The sequence below is a fragment of the Bactrocera tryoni genome, chromosome 2 (assembly GCF_016617805.1).
Source record: "Bactrocera tryoni isolate S06 chromosome 2, CSIRO_BtryS06_freeze2, whole genome shotgun sequence".
Classification (NCBI taxonomy): Eukaryota; Metazoa; Arthropoda; class Insecta; order Diptera; family Tephritidae; genus Bactrocera; species Bactrocera tryoni.
The window spans coordinates 18,322,366-18,339,722 of NC_052500.1; the positions used below are offsets into that span (position 1 = coordinate 18,322,366).

A 17,357-nucleotide genomic window follows, 5' to 3' on the forward strand; every position below is an offset into this window, starting at 1 on the left:
TGTGAGTTACGGTTTTTTATTTGCGTTTTTTCTGCCACTTTTTTACTGTATTTTATTGAAAAATGCGGAAGCCGCAGGAATTTAAATTTTTTGGGAAGAATTCAACACACAGCACAAGTTAAATATGCCATTAAGGAAACGTAAAGAGAACTCATGTTGTAATGCCTTCGCATAGTAATGCGTCAATCTGATATACATATACCTATGTATGTATGTATGTATATATAAAGCTAGTGGCGAAGTGCAATGAAGCTTAAGATTTTCATTATAATTTACATAGTAAATGCAGTATGAAAGAGGTTTTTAAATAGTTTTCGTCGTACGTTATAATGTAAAGTTAGCGTTAAGCCTCATTAAAAATTACCGTTATGAAAAACATAAAGCTTTTCTTGGAAGCATAGCAACGAGTTAGACAAAAATCATCTTAGTCATTGGTCACTTTAGTGGAAGGTATAGATATCGAGATAAAACTAGGCGATAAGTTTGCGTCCTCATTTTCGGCAAAAGGAAAAGAGTATCCAAATGTTTAAGTTCGGGTCAATGGACATAGTGAAGTGAATGAAGAGTGTATGTTATGATCACTTCTAGATGTCTGCTAAAGTTACTGCTAACATGTATATTAAAAGATTGGCAAAACTTCACTACTTATCTTAAAAAAGCTGGGTTCGCGTTTCTACGGCAATCGGCTAAAACAACAAAAAAAAAACAAGGAGAGAGAAGACACTCAAAATTCAAAATCATTATAACTAAGTCGATCTTATGATTGTAGCCATTAAGGCAGCAGTAGATTTACTGTTCCGGAGTGCAGCTTCCTACAGAGAAGTGACCATCCATTCAGAAAGCCGAGCGGCGATACTAGCCTTGAACTCAATAATAGTGCGGTCGGGGCTGGTCAAGGTGTGCCTAATCTCGCTGTCAATAGCATCGAGTGTATTTGTGTTAAGACTGGTATGGGTGCTAGACCACAGCAGAGTCGCAGGAAAACTTGATAAGCTAGCAAGAAAAAGCACCATAGAACCGCTATCGGTAAAATGCGAGCGGTTCGATACTCCCGTATCCTTTTGTGTTTTACTACTAGATAGCTGGGCTTCACGGAAGCTTGTCGCTGTCGCAAAAGCCTTTTGATTCAAGTAGGGCTAGCCTCTCCCTAGTTGTGGGACCTGTAACATGCCATTGCCCTATTAAATCCACGGAGCATATCTTCTAATTAAGTGTTTTGCTATTTTATAAGTTCGAACACAGGATTTCTTCTTTTCTGTGGCTTCACAAAGGACTACATATAGTAGTCTATGTGCGATCTTTGTTCTGCCATCTAACCTAGCCTAACCTAAGTCGATCATATCACTGTTTCCTTTTCATATGACTGTTTCCAACGCATATTTTATGGATCTTCATTATTACGTAGTCTGTCGGCGATATTCTTTGTATTGACCTTTATATGCATCATTTCAATGTGCAGTATAAGCTCGAGGATTGTTATTTTGTCGCGATGTAGGGGGTAGTTTAGCTACCGGCAGGACCTTCCAAGGCGGTAAAGTCAAGGGTGAGTACCGATGCTAAAAACAGTCCACATAACACAATCCTTTACGAGAGACGTCGTAACGTCTATTCACACCCTAGTGATGGCTACTGGCGGCGTCTGTTTTGTATTAAGCGGCTCGCGTTATAATGGCAGGTGCGTAGGTCAAGCTATCAGCCCTACCAAACGAGCTGGGAAACCTGAGCTTATCACCGATTTTTCTGAAAATACTGGATTACCGAAACCAATTTTTGGCCCTACGCTCTAACCGTAGTTAAAGGATATACTATGTATGTATGTATGTAGGTCCAAGCCCGGCGATATTGCTACTGTTGTAGAGTCTGGCCAATATTTTCTAGCTTTTCGAACAATTTGGACCTTAGTGAAATATTACAATTAAAATTGTAAACCACAAAGCTTTCAAAAATCGTCTCACCAACAGAAACGGTATGAAAATTTTGTTTTCTTTATATTTTCTCAGGAATGGCATACCCTGTATACATACATATGTGAATATTTTTTTATATTACGTATACAAATTTGAATTTAATTAAAAATGTATTTTAATCCGCATATCATGAAATATATACATATGTAAGCATGAAGTATGTTTCATCGGTCCCCAAAGAAAAATAAAAAATAACCGCAAGAATATTTTCACAAAAAAATATTTAAACACACACAGATGTACATACATATGTAAATACTCGTGTACAAATGTATGTGTATCAACATCCATATCAGAATCACGCATACAAAATACACCGATTTTCTTGACGATGATGATGACTCATCTGACCTCTTCCTAATTCCGAAAAGCACACTTCGCGCCCGTATGTTCATATGTATATACATTTCTTAATGCATATGTATTTGTACAATATTCAAGAAAGTTTATGTGTGTGTTTGTGTTTGTGTGAAATCACTTGTCGACGAGCCCAAAAATGCCAACAGCGAGCGCGATCTTCATCGAACAGGTGATCGCTACGCACAGGCTGCGATGTGTTATTTGTAGTAGCTGTTTTTGTTGTTGATGTTGTGGTTATTGTTGTTGCTGTTGCTGCTGTTACTGCTACTCTTACAAATGTTTCGGTTATTAATAATGCTGTTTTTGCTGTTGTTGCACGGAATTTATTGCCTTTCGTATGTTCCTACGTACACACACACACATACTGACACACTCAAGTAAATGTGTATATACACAATAGCATGTGTGCCTTTGTAGACGACTTGTGACTCCTTCTCCTTCTCAGATTGATTTGGCATTTGACCAAAAAATTTTTGTCTGGAAACATTTCCGCATCTTGAGCAGCATAAACGTGTGAGCGCACACACATATACATACATATATACATACATACTTACATATCATATAAATACACAGAAGTCAGCACACTCACATTCGCCTAAGTTACTGCGAGTGATTTTATTTTTAACAAATGCGGGGGGTGAGCTGCTGCTGCTGGGCTCACCAGATCGATGTAACCGAAGTTGGCCGCGTTCATATGCGCGACAAGTGCGTTTTCATATCTCATATCTGCGTTGGTTGTGCGCGTCTGTTGAAGGGCCGCAAATTAAAATACCACAAACAAAAAGAACCAAGCAAAAACAAACGCAAGAAGGAATGGCCACACGTTCAAGCGACGCATACCGAGGACATACGAGGAGCTATGACTGAATGTTCGCATTGTCTTGTTGTTGGTTTTGTGTAGACTTCTTATAATTACAGTTGAGGCAAAGTGATCTTCTAGACATTTTATTTATCTTATTTTATGAGCAAATATCTTGCTACCGGATTATGAGTGAATATTACGGTGGAAGTACGCCTGTAATTTATAGTTTGCGCTTCTCAAGTGATCGTGTGTTGTTATACAGTTATTTGGTATCTCGAAAGTAATAATTTAAAGTAGTTGAGGTGGACTAGGTTTTCAGCTTTAAAAGAAAATCTGAGAAGGGCATTTAGTGAGTACTTTTGTGGCAAATACGCAATCCTATAAGTCTGTCTTAACTTTCGAATATTTGAGTTTTTTTGAAAAGCTTTTTCGACTTATAAGAGAGTTAGATAAAGATTATCGAGAGGTATTTTGACCATGAGTTAGATAAAGTTTATCGAGAGGTATTTTGATTTTGTGTTGAAACCCTGCTGAAGTTCATAAGTTGCTAAATAGCAGTACACAACACTTGTCAATACATCATCGAGGCTGCAGGTCTGGATATTAGTAGCTACCACTTTTCCCTTGTTCTCCTGAAGGGAATATTGAAAATTTTGGAACTAGAGTTGGTAAAAACTCTTGATTCATTCCATTTTAGCTGAACTACTAATTTTTGGGCAGATAGAACTTCAATTGCATTGAGAGATTGATGATTACTGTTTTGTAATAGAATGGATAGAAATAGAATAAATGACATGATTTCCTCTATCCGCTATCCTCTATCCTTCTAGATTGAATAAATTAATCATATTTAATGAAAATTCAAATAGTTTCGAAACACTTAGAGATCAGTGTAATACAAGGTGCGTTCCATTGTAAACCGGAATTTTTGAATCTGGTGGCGTCATCTATATGTCAACTGGTGCGTTACAATCTGCTATCTTTATCGATTGTCCAGTGAGAATTTCATGACATTTCATAGTTTGGAAGTGAAGTTATTGCGTTTTAAGTGTCAGTATGTTTGTGCTATCTGTGCGAAAATGAGCTTTGAACAAGGAGCCAACATTAAATTTTGTTTGAAAATTGGTAAAACTTTCACCGAAACCTTTCAATTGATGAAACAAGTTTATGGCGATGATTGCCTATCCCGTAGCAGAGTGCGCGAGTGGTTGCAACGTTTTCAAAGCGGTCGTGAGGACATAAGTGACGAACAACATGTGGGCCAATCAAAATCCGTGATCATCGGAAATTCCATCGAAACTGTGGGTGAATTCATCAAAAATCAGCCGAAATCATCATTGAAATTCATTGTTTTGGAATTGAATATTTCCCAAACATCGATTTATCGCATTTTGACCGAACATTTGCGCTTACGAAAGGTGTGTGCACGGTTTGTTCCGTACAAATTGGCTGATGACCAAAAATGGTTCAAAATCCAACATTCGAAGGACGATTATTTGACCAAAAATCACATTTTAATCATTTAGCATTCCTCGTATTCATCTGATATGGCACCATGCGACTTCTTCCTTTTCGGAAAAATGTATTTGCCCATGAAAGGAAAGCGTTATGCAGACGTAGATGCTATTCAAAAGGCTTGCACCGGCATACTGGCGGTCATACCGGCCAACGAGCTAAAACACTCATTCGAAATGCTTTTGGACAATTAAAAAAACTGTATTGAAGCAGAAGGAGACTATTTTGAAGAAATTAAATTGATTTTGCCGAAAAAACATATTTGTTCTGTTTTTTTAAGTCCTGTCGGCACCTTATACTTATTCCACAAATTTTTGGACCTAGGTTAGTTTAGGTAAAGAGGCTGATATTCGTGAGACTACGAACAGCTAGAGATGCTTGCCCATTGTGATCCCCAGAACTACTTAGCAGATCAAAAAGACCAGGCCAGCCACTAATTTATTGAGTCGGCTATTATCTACTCCAGCCGATTCGCTGAATTTGTAGAAAATATGGCAAACAAAATGTTTCAACTATAGTCTAACCAAACTTGGAGAGAGAAACAGAAAGTTCCCCGTTTTCACCACTTCTCTCTCCCTGCAACTTTAACAAGTTGCGTTCTCCAAAATCTTTAGCCTCACTGCGTGAGTGCTAATGGTGCAATCCCCTTTTAGAAGCTAGTAGTTCTATGGGTCTTTCACTTTCCACTTTGGGCCAGAAGCCCAGAAGTCAAGAAGAGAAGAAGAAGCTCAATGTCAGCGAGCTCAATTTCTGTATAGCAGCTGTGCTATCGGAATGGATGCATACCTCCCTCAATAGAGCCGCATTTTTTGAAGGTCCATCTGCTGCTACTATATAAGTTGCAACTTCTGCTTGAAAACCACTACAGTCGTCTGGAAATTTGAAACAAAAGTTAATTGAGAGCTCGGCAGAAGACTCTCCCGCCAACCTTCCTTTTGAGCTTCAATCCAGTGAAAAAGTTCACTGCGTCTCTTTCCCACGGACTCCGCCCCACCCCCCATAAACTTGGGGGAAGGTACGGGGAGAAGAAGCGCGCGGATCTATGAAAGCAGATGGAAAATAATATTATGATATTAAAAATCTAGTTTTTAAAAAGACAAATTTTGGGAAGCCAATTTTACTTTAGTCACGAACCCTAATTCTAATGCTAGACTGACGGTAAAATATATGTACTATATAATTCACCGTTATGATCGTTGCTCTACGTTAAATTTTGAATTTCGGAACTCTTTATATTATCATAAATTTTTGCGAGTTTTGAGATAGATCGTTCTTTAATCAAAATCAAATATGAAAACTTTTATTATATTCTAATTTATTGAAATCGTTTGTTTTGAAACAAGTTCTGAACCATTCTGTTAAAACCGAAGGACAATTGTTAATTTAAAACAATGTTATACTCTCATTCTCTTCTCTGATATGCTCACATATCGGCGAGGTATAAGCTTTACCAAGAACAAGAGTTACGGTGAGAGATAAGAATGATCCTTCTTCGGCTTCTTTATATTTTACTTATTTATATTCTTGACTCCTAAACGCAATTTACTTATGCTTGAGCTTACGCCCATGCACTCCACATGTTTAAACCTATTAAATCTGTTGCACTTCCCTATAAACTCCACGCCATACTAAGTAGGCACACAATTTTTAACTTGTGGCAAGAATATTTGAATACAAAAACATCACACGAAAGGCTGTTTGGCAAAGTAATAGTGTGTAATTTGAATGACGGCAACCGTCAGCCGTGAGGCCAAACATTCTACGCTGCCATCAGATAGCATATCGAGTTGAGTGTCGTTGCGCATCCATAAGAGCGGCTACTGTCGAGCCATTGCTGCCACACATGTCTCCACACTTGCTGCTGTGCGTTTGTTATTGCGTATGCATGTTGCTGATGATGTGTGTGATTGGAATATGTATAGTGTCTTGGCACTTGGGCCACTACTAAATCGGACGCTTCACTCATCCGACTCGCACGCTCCCGCCCGTGCGCCGAATAACAGTCTTCCTCCTGCCACACATTGCTATACATATAATGCTTGTAGGTGTAAGTGTGTGTGTGTGCTTGTCTGTCCAGTCATGCCACCGTTACTATGCTTGATTGGCTCAATTGATGCTATTTGAACTCTGACCGAGACGTTGCTGCGGTGCTGTGCCTCTACGAGCACTTAAATTTCCCCATTTTTAAATGAGTTTACAACCTCAGCTGGAAGTGACGCGTACTCGTGTACACACTAAACGGGCGCGATCCAAGACGCCTAACGATGAAAACACTAAAGTCAATTGCATACATACATTCATACTTGCAATCATGCATACAACTGGCGATCGTATATTAATTTCTAGACACACACATGTGCACATACATACATACATATGTAGATGTTTGTGGTTTGTGGAAACAACAGTTGCAAGTGGCAAACAGTAAAATTCGGGCCGCACCTTCCTCAGACTTCTACTGGCTCTTTTGTCTTTCTCTCAGTCCATCTCCCTCTCGCTCTCTCTCTCTCCATCTCTTTCACTTGTTTTCCCTTCTATTATGTTATGATAGCTGCAAAAGCATCATTAAGAAATGCATAGCTTGTTCTATTCGTACCAATACGTGTAAGAGTCATTTGTCAGCTCGGTTCGTGCAATATTTTGTGGCATCCAAGAGCAGCGGTTAATGATCTGCTAAATATGTTGATAACAAACAATGTGAGCACAATGTACTTATGTATAAATTTCTATATCATCTACATATGTATATAGTGTGTGCCGGCTTGAATTGGTTCGCAGCGTGTGAAGGGTTAAAGTTTTTAGTGGTAAATAGTTTGACCCCTGAAATATTATATTATGTAGTTCAGACTGGTCCATTACTGGTTTGGGACGAGGTTATGCAATTATTTTTTTATATTGATACTTAGATTTTTTGTTAATTAGCGTTGAACTTCTGTGCCACCCCCTTTTTTCTTTTCGGTTAACGGTTTTTAAGGTTTCTACCATTGAACCTTACCTTTGGTTGACAGTAACAGCTTAGCCAGAATTTGATTTGGTACACAACTCATACTGGCTCAGGGAACCTCGAATATTATTTGGTGTCCTTAAATGCAAAAACTAAAGTTTTTATGAGAATGCCTTGAATCTTTTCTCTTAGTACCTCACTTTGGAGCCGAGAAAAAGATGCTCAATTACCCCAACGGATGGAGGAATGGATAGGTATAACGTATTTGAGTAACAAACTTTATTATATTTAATAACATATATTTAATTGGAGAACATCATCATTGGTCATTGGGTATAGGTGGCACTTACTATAAACAGATCGAAACAGGGTTAGATCGCCCTACTGAGTAAAATCCGGATCGATTCCGGTATCATATGTATGTCAATAAGACTTATTTTGTCTGAGTACACCCCATTTGTAGATACTGTCTTAAAATTGACGTTTAAATAACAAAAAACCACCAGTGGCGACTTTTAAGCTCAAATATTACTGATGATGCTTTAGCTTTTTAGTAACTTCTAAATATCACGAATTATGAGAATTTCCCAAAAAATAATCGAATATGCAGATCATTAGGTTAGCGACCAGGAGTAACGATTCGGAGATCTCACCACTATGTAAATGAAGTGATAGTCTCGAAAAAAGCGACTCGATATAAAAAAATATAATATAAGAATATCTATTTAACTTCAAAATACATATGAAGCTTTTAAATTTAGAGGAATTTCTGATTAATTCCACTTCGTAACTCATTTTATAAAATTCACCATACTATCCATAAAACTCACCATCCTCATAACACACATAATTTGGACTAAGTTAATAGACAAATTTATATTAAAAGATTCTCTCTGGCTCAGCCTCAGGCCCAAGAGAATATTATCCAAATATACACATTGTAATCATTAAAATAATAATAACCATTCGATATCGATTTATAGATTTTTTCTTCATATTAAACGAACTATTGCGACCTGAAATCGCCAAACCATGAATTATGGCTTTTCGACAAAAATAACTTGAGAATTTGCTTGTGCATCAGCGCAGGCCGATCAACCATATAATCGACGTTCTTACGGAAAGCCTTTATGTTCTAAAATGTATATTTATGCATGTAAACGAACACCTGTGTACATTTACTGAACTGTTGCAAGTTTCAAAATGGTGTCTAGAAATATTTTTATATCCTGAGTTATCCCCTACCTATTAAGTTTGTCCCGAAGTTTTTAACACCCAGAATAAAAAGTAGGAGACCTTATTTTTAACACCTAGAATAAAACATCGGAGATCCTATAAAGTACGTACAATATACATATGTACATATGTATGAGCTAAATCGATTTTGCCATATCCGCCGTCTGTCTCCCTGTATACATATACGTGAACTAATCTCTCAGTTTTTGCGATATTAATCTGAAACTTCGCACACAGCCATTTCTCCTCAAGACACTGCTAATTTAACGGAATCGCCGATTTAGAACTACTATAGGATATAGTACCTGTCATACAGACTTTTCAATTAAAATAAACTCATTCATTGCAAAACTTCTTTATTTACGGATTTGTGACAAATTTTGTCAGTGCATTCAGTAGGGAAAATAATATATGTACATACATATATTTTAGAGTGATTAAAAAAAAAATTTTTTTTTTTTTGCTACTCGGAAAAATAGGTTCCTAGACACCTCTAAGAAAGCCTCTCCAAACATGAGTTTTTAATTGTAACGGCAAGGTCCTCCTACATACAGTTTTCTATTTTTTCTTATTATCAGATAGAAAAATTTATATCTCGCTTCCAACTACTTGAAAAAATATATTGTTCCTTAGATTTTGTAGGAAATTGAAAGCTCTACAAAAAAGGTCTATTATGATTTTTTCGTAAACCCAAACGTTTAAAAGATATTAACAGTTAAAGTTTGATTATTTTTGGGAAAATTTTTTATTTCTTATAAATTTTATAACTCAATGAAAAAAAATTATTATGAATGATGAAACTTATAGGCTTTCTTAGAGGTGTCTAGGAATCTATTTTTCAGAGTACCAAACGAAAAAAATTTTTTTTTTTTGATCCACCTTAATATGCATTGATGTTTGACGATGAATATCTCGTAAACGCTTAACTTAAACGAGAAATCATAAGAGACCATTTTAATAGAGCAGTAAATTTCCTACCAAACTATGAGTTTCATCATTCATAATGATTTTTTTTCATTGAGTTATAAAATTTATAAGAAATAAAAAATTTTCCCAAAAATAATCAAACTTTTACTGTTAATATCTTTTAAACGTTTGGGTTTACGAAAAAATCACAATAGATTTTTTTTGTAGAGCATTCAATTTCCTACAAAATCTAAGGAACAATATATTTTTTCAAGTAGTATATATATATGTATATATATATAATAAATATAAAATATATATGCACTATAGCCGAAATTGCAGGCGAAATGCTGCAAGCGGTTATCGAAAATTGGTGGAAATGGGTGGCGATATGCAAACGGGCCTCCACAGCTCTATTTTTTGTCCCGTTCTTATTGGCAGACCCCAATCTTGCATTATTATTATTTGACGAGAATCTTTGCTGAATTATTCTTAACAAAAATTATTATTAAAGTGAAAATTAGTTAGATTAGACTATGCATACCATTCAAACTGACTGATAAATATTTCTTTGTACCCTTTTAAGTCATAAAAACTGCAACTGTGAACGTACGGTGTAGTTGAGGTTAACGTTTTTTCTTTATTGTCAAATTATTTCGAAAATGCTTTCAAATCAATTTTGCCGTAATATTTATACGAATAATAATTTTACTTACCTTTGATAACTTCCAAATACATATCTATGTAGTAGTTGCCTCATTCTCTGCACCTGCTGCTTGTCTTCCTCCATAACTTCTTTGTTAACACGCACGTACCATATTAATAATTCACACTTCTTGCATTACAATTTATTTTAATATTACCTTATTTTACTACTTAATTGTTTATCTTATCAATATAATACGATATAATAACCGAAACTATATATTTGTTAAGTATTTATAGAATATAATAGTTGTGAATTCGCTTTAGCCCGAAAACATTCACTGCAAACAAAACACGGTAAATAATATGCTAACTATTACTTATTACTTTATTAATTAACACAATAGGTTTTAGTAAGCGCTTTATTACTTATATTTACCACAATTTTATAATTTATTTGTATTAACACTTCACTTAAGCCCCTGCAGCAGCACAATTTTATAATTCACTTTATGTCAAATAACAGCTGATTGGCGGCAAATTTACTCGCTGCGGCGGAAACTGACGCGAATGACTCGTAGAAAGGAAGCGGAAATATGGTTGCATTTAAAATGTTTGTTCTGCAGATATACGTTATCAGCTGATGGTTAGATAAATGGTTAGTTTGGGATAAAGTTTTTAGTAGTTTTTTATATATGCTTGGGAAAGCTTATTGTAGTTAATAAAAAAGTTGTTTTTACTTTTAATTAATGGTAATTTAATAATAATTGTTTTAATGTATATTTAATAGTAATTATTATAATTTATAATTTATAATAATGATTATTATAAATGCCTAAATGAATTATTGTCATTTGTAATTCATAATAATATGGGATTATAATTTTTTCTTAATATTTAATTCCATAATTTACATAAAAAATCTTTTTTTTTCTCTACAATTGCGAATTTCCTTAGAAATATTGTGGGTTCATATTTGTGTTCATTGTTATTACTTCTAAGAAAAAATTCCCTTTGGGGTGTGGTATATATGTTTGTTTGTATGTATGTACATATTAATATTTGCAAGTTGTATAGCAAATGCTAGTGAGAATAAATCTTGTACTTTGTAGGAGAGAGCGTGAATAGCGGAAGACGGAACCTGTAAGCATGTGAGCGTAATGTTTTCTTGCCAATAATATTGACAGAGTGGACGTTGCAAATTTTTTAGCGGTACTGCCATAAAAGTACTATTAAAAATTGGCAACAAATTGAAAAATGGTTTATTTATTAATATTTTTAATATTATTATGCAAAATGAACTGCTGTGACTTTAAATGTGATAGGTAAGATATAAGATTTTTAGATGACTGCTAGGTTCGATACAGACCCTTCTTCCTTTTCTTCTTGTTTTTGTTGTTATTATTGCAGTGACGGAAAAAATCCCTAAATAATTTTTAAAATTGTTGCCGAGTTGATAGTCGTGTTTGCATAAAAGTTCTATTACGTTCCGGTTAGATATAACTGAGTCTCGTAGGAATGCACCTTTCTTGCTAAGGCTCCGTTCTCTAAAACATACTAAATTGAAAAATATTGTATGCACTGTACTAATGCCATAATTCCGTGGATTGCATCGTCACCCCCACCACATAACAACTCAAAACCTCATATGCTCATATTTTCCGGTTAGGTATAACCGGTATAATTCCGTGGTTTACTTGTCACTCCCACCTCATAACACCTCAAAACCTCATATACTCATATTTTACATAAGTAAGTACTAAACCTCAAAATGTAGGTTATTAAATATCGGTAATGTCTTTCCATGCAATTGGGCATAAATAACTTCTGCTTACGGTAACCTGTTGTCGGCCAGTGTGCTGTGCAATTTTCTGTCACTTACATACTTGCATTTGTTGCGCTCCTTCAGCAACTCGCACTCTTTCGTTTTCTTAACGTAGCTTTTGCGCTTACCAGCTGTTGTTGACGCGTTGAGCGCAGCAAAAGCCAACCGGCGCTCTCTCTTGTGCGCTGCTCTTTTGCTACGCTTTTTCGCCCATCGTCGTGCCACCCAACAACGGCGCACAGACGGGCAACCCTGTTCGTTCGCTCGCTCGTTGGCTTGCTGCTTTTGATTAACTAAAGGCGATGTGTGAAAATTTATTGTTGTTATTTGTTATTTGCCTGGCGTGCGTTTCGGTTGTGTGGAGTGCCGTCGGGTTTAAAATATATTCTATTCTATTATTTTATTATCATTTTCAATATAGTAAATGTGTTGCCGAAAAGCTACAGAGTTTTGAGCGCGTAGCGATAATTTATGATAAACATTTTTTTTGTGTTTGATAATGATTCTGATGAATTCTATTGCTTTCGCATTACGGTGTCAAACATTTTGGTGACGAGTGAATGGAAGTAGGCAAAGTGCGCAATCAAAAAAAAATAATTAGAACGAATTACATGACAAATACAAAGCATAAGTGACGTAAAGTGCCGGTTGCGGATGCGGATGTGGATGTAAATGTAAATGTAAAACAAAAATAATATAATGACATGCAAGAAAAATGAAAATGAAATAACAACAACAATGCAATATTAATAAAAAATATGAAAACAATTTAAATTTGAAATAAACTTTAAGTGTGGCAGCGATTTTTTATCAACAATTATAAATATATATGTAAATATAACTAAATATAAATATATGTGCAAAGAATTTGCAACAACAACAAAAAAGAACACGAAATTAAGCAGTGAATCACGCTGCGCTCGTTGGTCGGTGTATAATTTCGTCGATAAATATTTGAATTGCTTTTGTGACAGATAGGAAATAGCCGAGCAAACACGCTCGTACTTACACATACATAAGTGAGTTCGTATGTACATAAATGTGTGCCGCTGTATCAACTAAGCAAAGTAAAGTCAACGTATGACAGACAGCTGAGCGTTTAGTGGAGAAACCGAAATCGGAAATAGCACAAAACATTTGTGGCGTTTAGGTAATAAGCGAAAAAAGAGTAAATAGCAAAATTCGCGAACGCGCGTGTGAATTTGGAATTTTTCGACGCTTTCAATTGCTTTTATTTCACGCCTTCTTTTCTTTTTTTGGCGCTTTTGTTTGCTTAATAATACATTTATTCTTGGTAAAGCACATTTCTAATGCTAATAAAAGCGCCATACAAAGTGCATGAGTAAGCAGCTAAAGCAAGACAACAAAAACAAGCAAAAAGTTATAAAAACTAAAATACTTTTGCAAATCGCCAAGCGGAAATACCATTTGACCCAACACTCGAGCGGGTGCAAGTGCCAGCCAGCTGAGCACAAAGCGGCGCACGAGAGCGTTGATGAACAATGCGACTGGGTGGGCAGCGCTCGCTACAGACTACACAATAATAACAGACGCTGAGTGCGAAAAATAGATAAATAATTATATGAAAAGTAATTAATTATAAATTGAAAAGGAACATTGATGAAATATAAATTGAAAGAAAAATATATAAAATAAAAGTAAAATACATAATATAAAAGAAAAAAATTATAAAATAAAAGAAAAATTTATAAATTATAATTTAAAAATAAAAATACAATAAATAAAAAAATTTCAAAAAAAACGCTAGTGAAGTGCAAAAAATTGCTTACACCACGAATCACAGGCCATAATAGCAAAAACAAGTGCACACAACTCGTACAAAAACAATAAAAGAAAGGATCAAAATAGAAAAGTTGAAGAAAGAGCGGAAGTGGCAACACTAAAATAACATAAATCAGCAGGCAGCACACAGCATAGCGGCTTGGAGTGGCTCTGTCACACACAACGACGTCCCTAGAAGCCCCGCTGTTAAGACGCTTCGACCTACCAGCAGCCGCTTCGCGGTGTCATTGAGCTTTGGCCAATACAGCTGGGGTGTGCTGATTGCATTGTTGATGCACTAGCAGTGCAACACAAGCATAAGTAGAACGAGTACAAGGAAGAAGAAGTACGCGCGTTCACAAGGAAATGTGGTGGCAATAAAGCATACATATGTACATATGTATATACACAAAAGCAAAAACGAAAAAAAATTGTGTGCGCAACAGGAAGAGTTCTGCTTTCACGCGTGTGTAAACAGACAAATATTATATATAATTTTAGCCAACAAGTTGAGGCAATTGGAAGCAATTGGAGGCGGGAATAAGAAGCAAACAAAACAAATAAAGACAAAATTTATATTTGCAGCTTTTTGTAGTTCGAGAGAAGAATAAAAAAAACTTTGTAGTGAAAAAAAAATGCAGCCCCAGAAAAAAAAATAAAAAAATATACAAACAATTTTATTAACGCCCATAACGGAAATCAACAACAACGACGTTTAATAAAATAATATTATACAACAACAACCCTAATAAAATACAAAAACAACAAGCGTAAGAATAAAAGTCAGTAATCATATCAGTAAACAATCGGTCGTCTGCTGTAGTAGTCTCACAGACAAGAGATATAAATAAATAAAACGTCGAAGATAGCAGCGCAGCGCAGCGCTCGTACTGCAACAATTACAATAATAACAACAGTTATCACAATAATAAACAGCAAACCATACAAATCGTCAGTCGAACGTCAGCAACAAATCAACTCACACAAGTCAACAGAAGCGGAGTGTGAGTACACATACAAACAAACATACACACTTGAGTACAATAAAAAAAAAACAAATGAAAACACAATCAGAACATATAATAATACAAACCTAAAAGAAGGAAAAAAAACAAAAACAACAATAGTTCAACAAGCAGCTTCGTCAAGCACTAAGAAGAGAAAGGCAACAGCAATAGCAATAACAACAATCATAGTCGCCCCAAATTGTACGCGACTACAAACAAACAGACGGAAAACCGAACGTCCGAAAGGCGGAAAGGCAGAAAGCTAAGAAACGCAATCGCATAAGCACTGTAAGCAGCAAGCGAGAACACAAACAGATAGCCAACCAAGCAGCTGGCTGGCTATACATATACGGCGGGCGGGAGTTAAGCAGGCGGACAAAGTCAACGCAGTCGACCATTTAGCCCCCAACAAACGCCACCAAGCTTGGCCCTGTGTATTGCACGCGCAGCCGGCAGACAACTGTGTTCTGGATCTGGACATATCCGCTTCCGCATTGTGTTTGGCTTCGCATTTCTGTTCTGTTCTTTTACGCTTCGTTACACACATGTGTACGTAGTTACATAGTAGTTCGTTTACGTCTTTTGGCATTTTGGTTTTGGCAAAGAAGACGGTCGCCAACAAGTCCGCGTAGACTACATATGCTACACACACACATCTAACGTTTTGTTGTTAGCGGAAAAAATAGAAAACTTGATATTTATTGGTTTATCAGGAGCGGGCTCCATTTAAGCATAAGAAACGTTGTAGCAGTTCAACTTTACATGCAACATATTGTACTTTAAGGTAAGTTACAGCACTAGTTGAGTAGTAAATCAAAATAAATATATGATTTATTATTTATTATTAATATATACTATATATTACATCCTCTGGCTCTGCGTGAGCGCAAGGGTCACAATGAGGCTCTTCCGTTTATATCAGTTGTTTGCTAGTTTCTTGATGTGATGCCAACTTTTCTGAACCTTAGATATATTTCGATGTCCAAGTTCTTTCTCCAGGTTAGCTTCAGTCGGCCTTTCCTTAGGCTGCCTTATGGATTCTAGTCGATAGCGTTTCGGTTGTTTGTGTCTGGAACTTGTAATACTAATCACTTATGCATAATTTTTCTAAAATTTTTGCTAATATTTGACATACATATTTGTATTTTGTAGTTTTGTTAGCTAGTCTTGTTTCTAATCATAAACGAACTTTAATTGGGATCAAAAACTTGAAAGTTCGATAGCATTGTTATAATTCTTATGTCTGCCGAAAAGAGCTTGCAGTTTGTGGAGTTGTTTTCTTCTTCTTTACTTTATCTATAAAGTGCGTCGATCAAATCTTCAGATAAGTCCTTCGGCTTTTTTTTCAGATGGACACATATCTTCGGCGACTTCATCTGCGTCCTTCTAAGCTTCATCTTTGAAAGAGCAGTGACCGATCGCAAAACACCAACGTTTACTTTCCTATTGTTAACAAGTTTACCTTAAGGTTTTAGCGTACTCAGTTCTACTTTATCATTTATACTGAGTTTTCTGAATAGTCTGCTTCATCTTTAAGTTGATTTCGGTTAAATTTCTTTGTTGTTTTGTTTGTTTTTGAGTCGCCTGTATTATTGTGATATCTTCTTCATTGACTCGTTTTCTAGAACTCTGGCAAGTGAGTAGTTTGTTTCTGGCCATCCTTTGTTGATTTTTCTTATTCACCCTTAGTTGCATTACCAAAATTTTAATTGTATCCCTTTTACAAATCCGTTCTAACCATTTGAAAAGTTTTTGCGCACTGTATGTGTTCTTCTGACCTACCGATCAAGTTGGTTTTCTATATACCAGATTTCGTTGTCACTGATTTTAATAATTTTGGTTTACTTTATCTATCTGTTTACATTTTCTACTAATATGGTGGAAAATTTTCAATGTTAAAAGTAATTTTCTGTTTTGAAAAATCACTAACCACTCAAGATAAAAGAGTTGGCTTATTCTTTATTAATTATGGTTTTGAATCGGATGTACCATATCTTTAAAATATAATCGGGTTTTATGCCCCAGTTGTTGGTAAACAGTTCTGTTTCGTAAAGGCTGAAAATAATTTATGCCTAAAAACGAACACAGACTGCAGTATATAAAGTTATCCATTTCGAGGTTCTCTACTTTTTTAAAGAAAAAACACAGAAGCTTCAAATTGAATGGGAAATGTTTATTATCATTCGAAATAACACTCTTTGGCATATTTTTTTGGAAGATTATCTCTTTCAATTCTAGAATTAATGTTTATAGACTTAACTAAATAAATAAATTGTTAGTCGCGGCTACGTCTCAGATAGTCCATCCGTTGAGTCCAATTTTCGATGGATCGTTCGGGCATTTCGACTGGAAACTGGCGAATAAC

The 17,357-nt window shown here is 35.7% G+C and overlaps 1 protein-coding gene across 1 annotated transcript in view; it reads left to right on the plus strand.

The window, feature by feature from the left end:
* Nucleotides 1-12,995: 12,995 nt before the first annotated feature.
* LOC120769069 (ets DNA-binding protein pokkuri) overlaps nt 12,996-17,357 on the plus strand; it is a 78,340-nt gene continuing 73,978 nt past the window's right edge. Inside the window, exons 1-2 of the mRNA XM_040095925.1 lie at nt 12,996-13,353; nt 14,571-15,776. The gene's annotated coding sequence lies outside the window, so the exon portion shown is untranslated. The remainder of the gene's footprint in view (nt 13,354-14,570; nt 15,777-17,357) is intronic.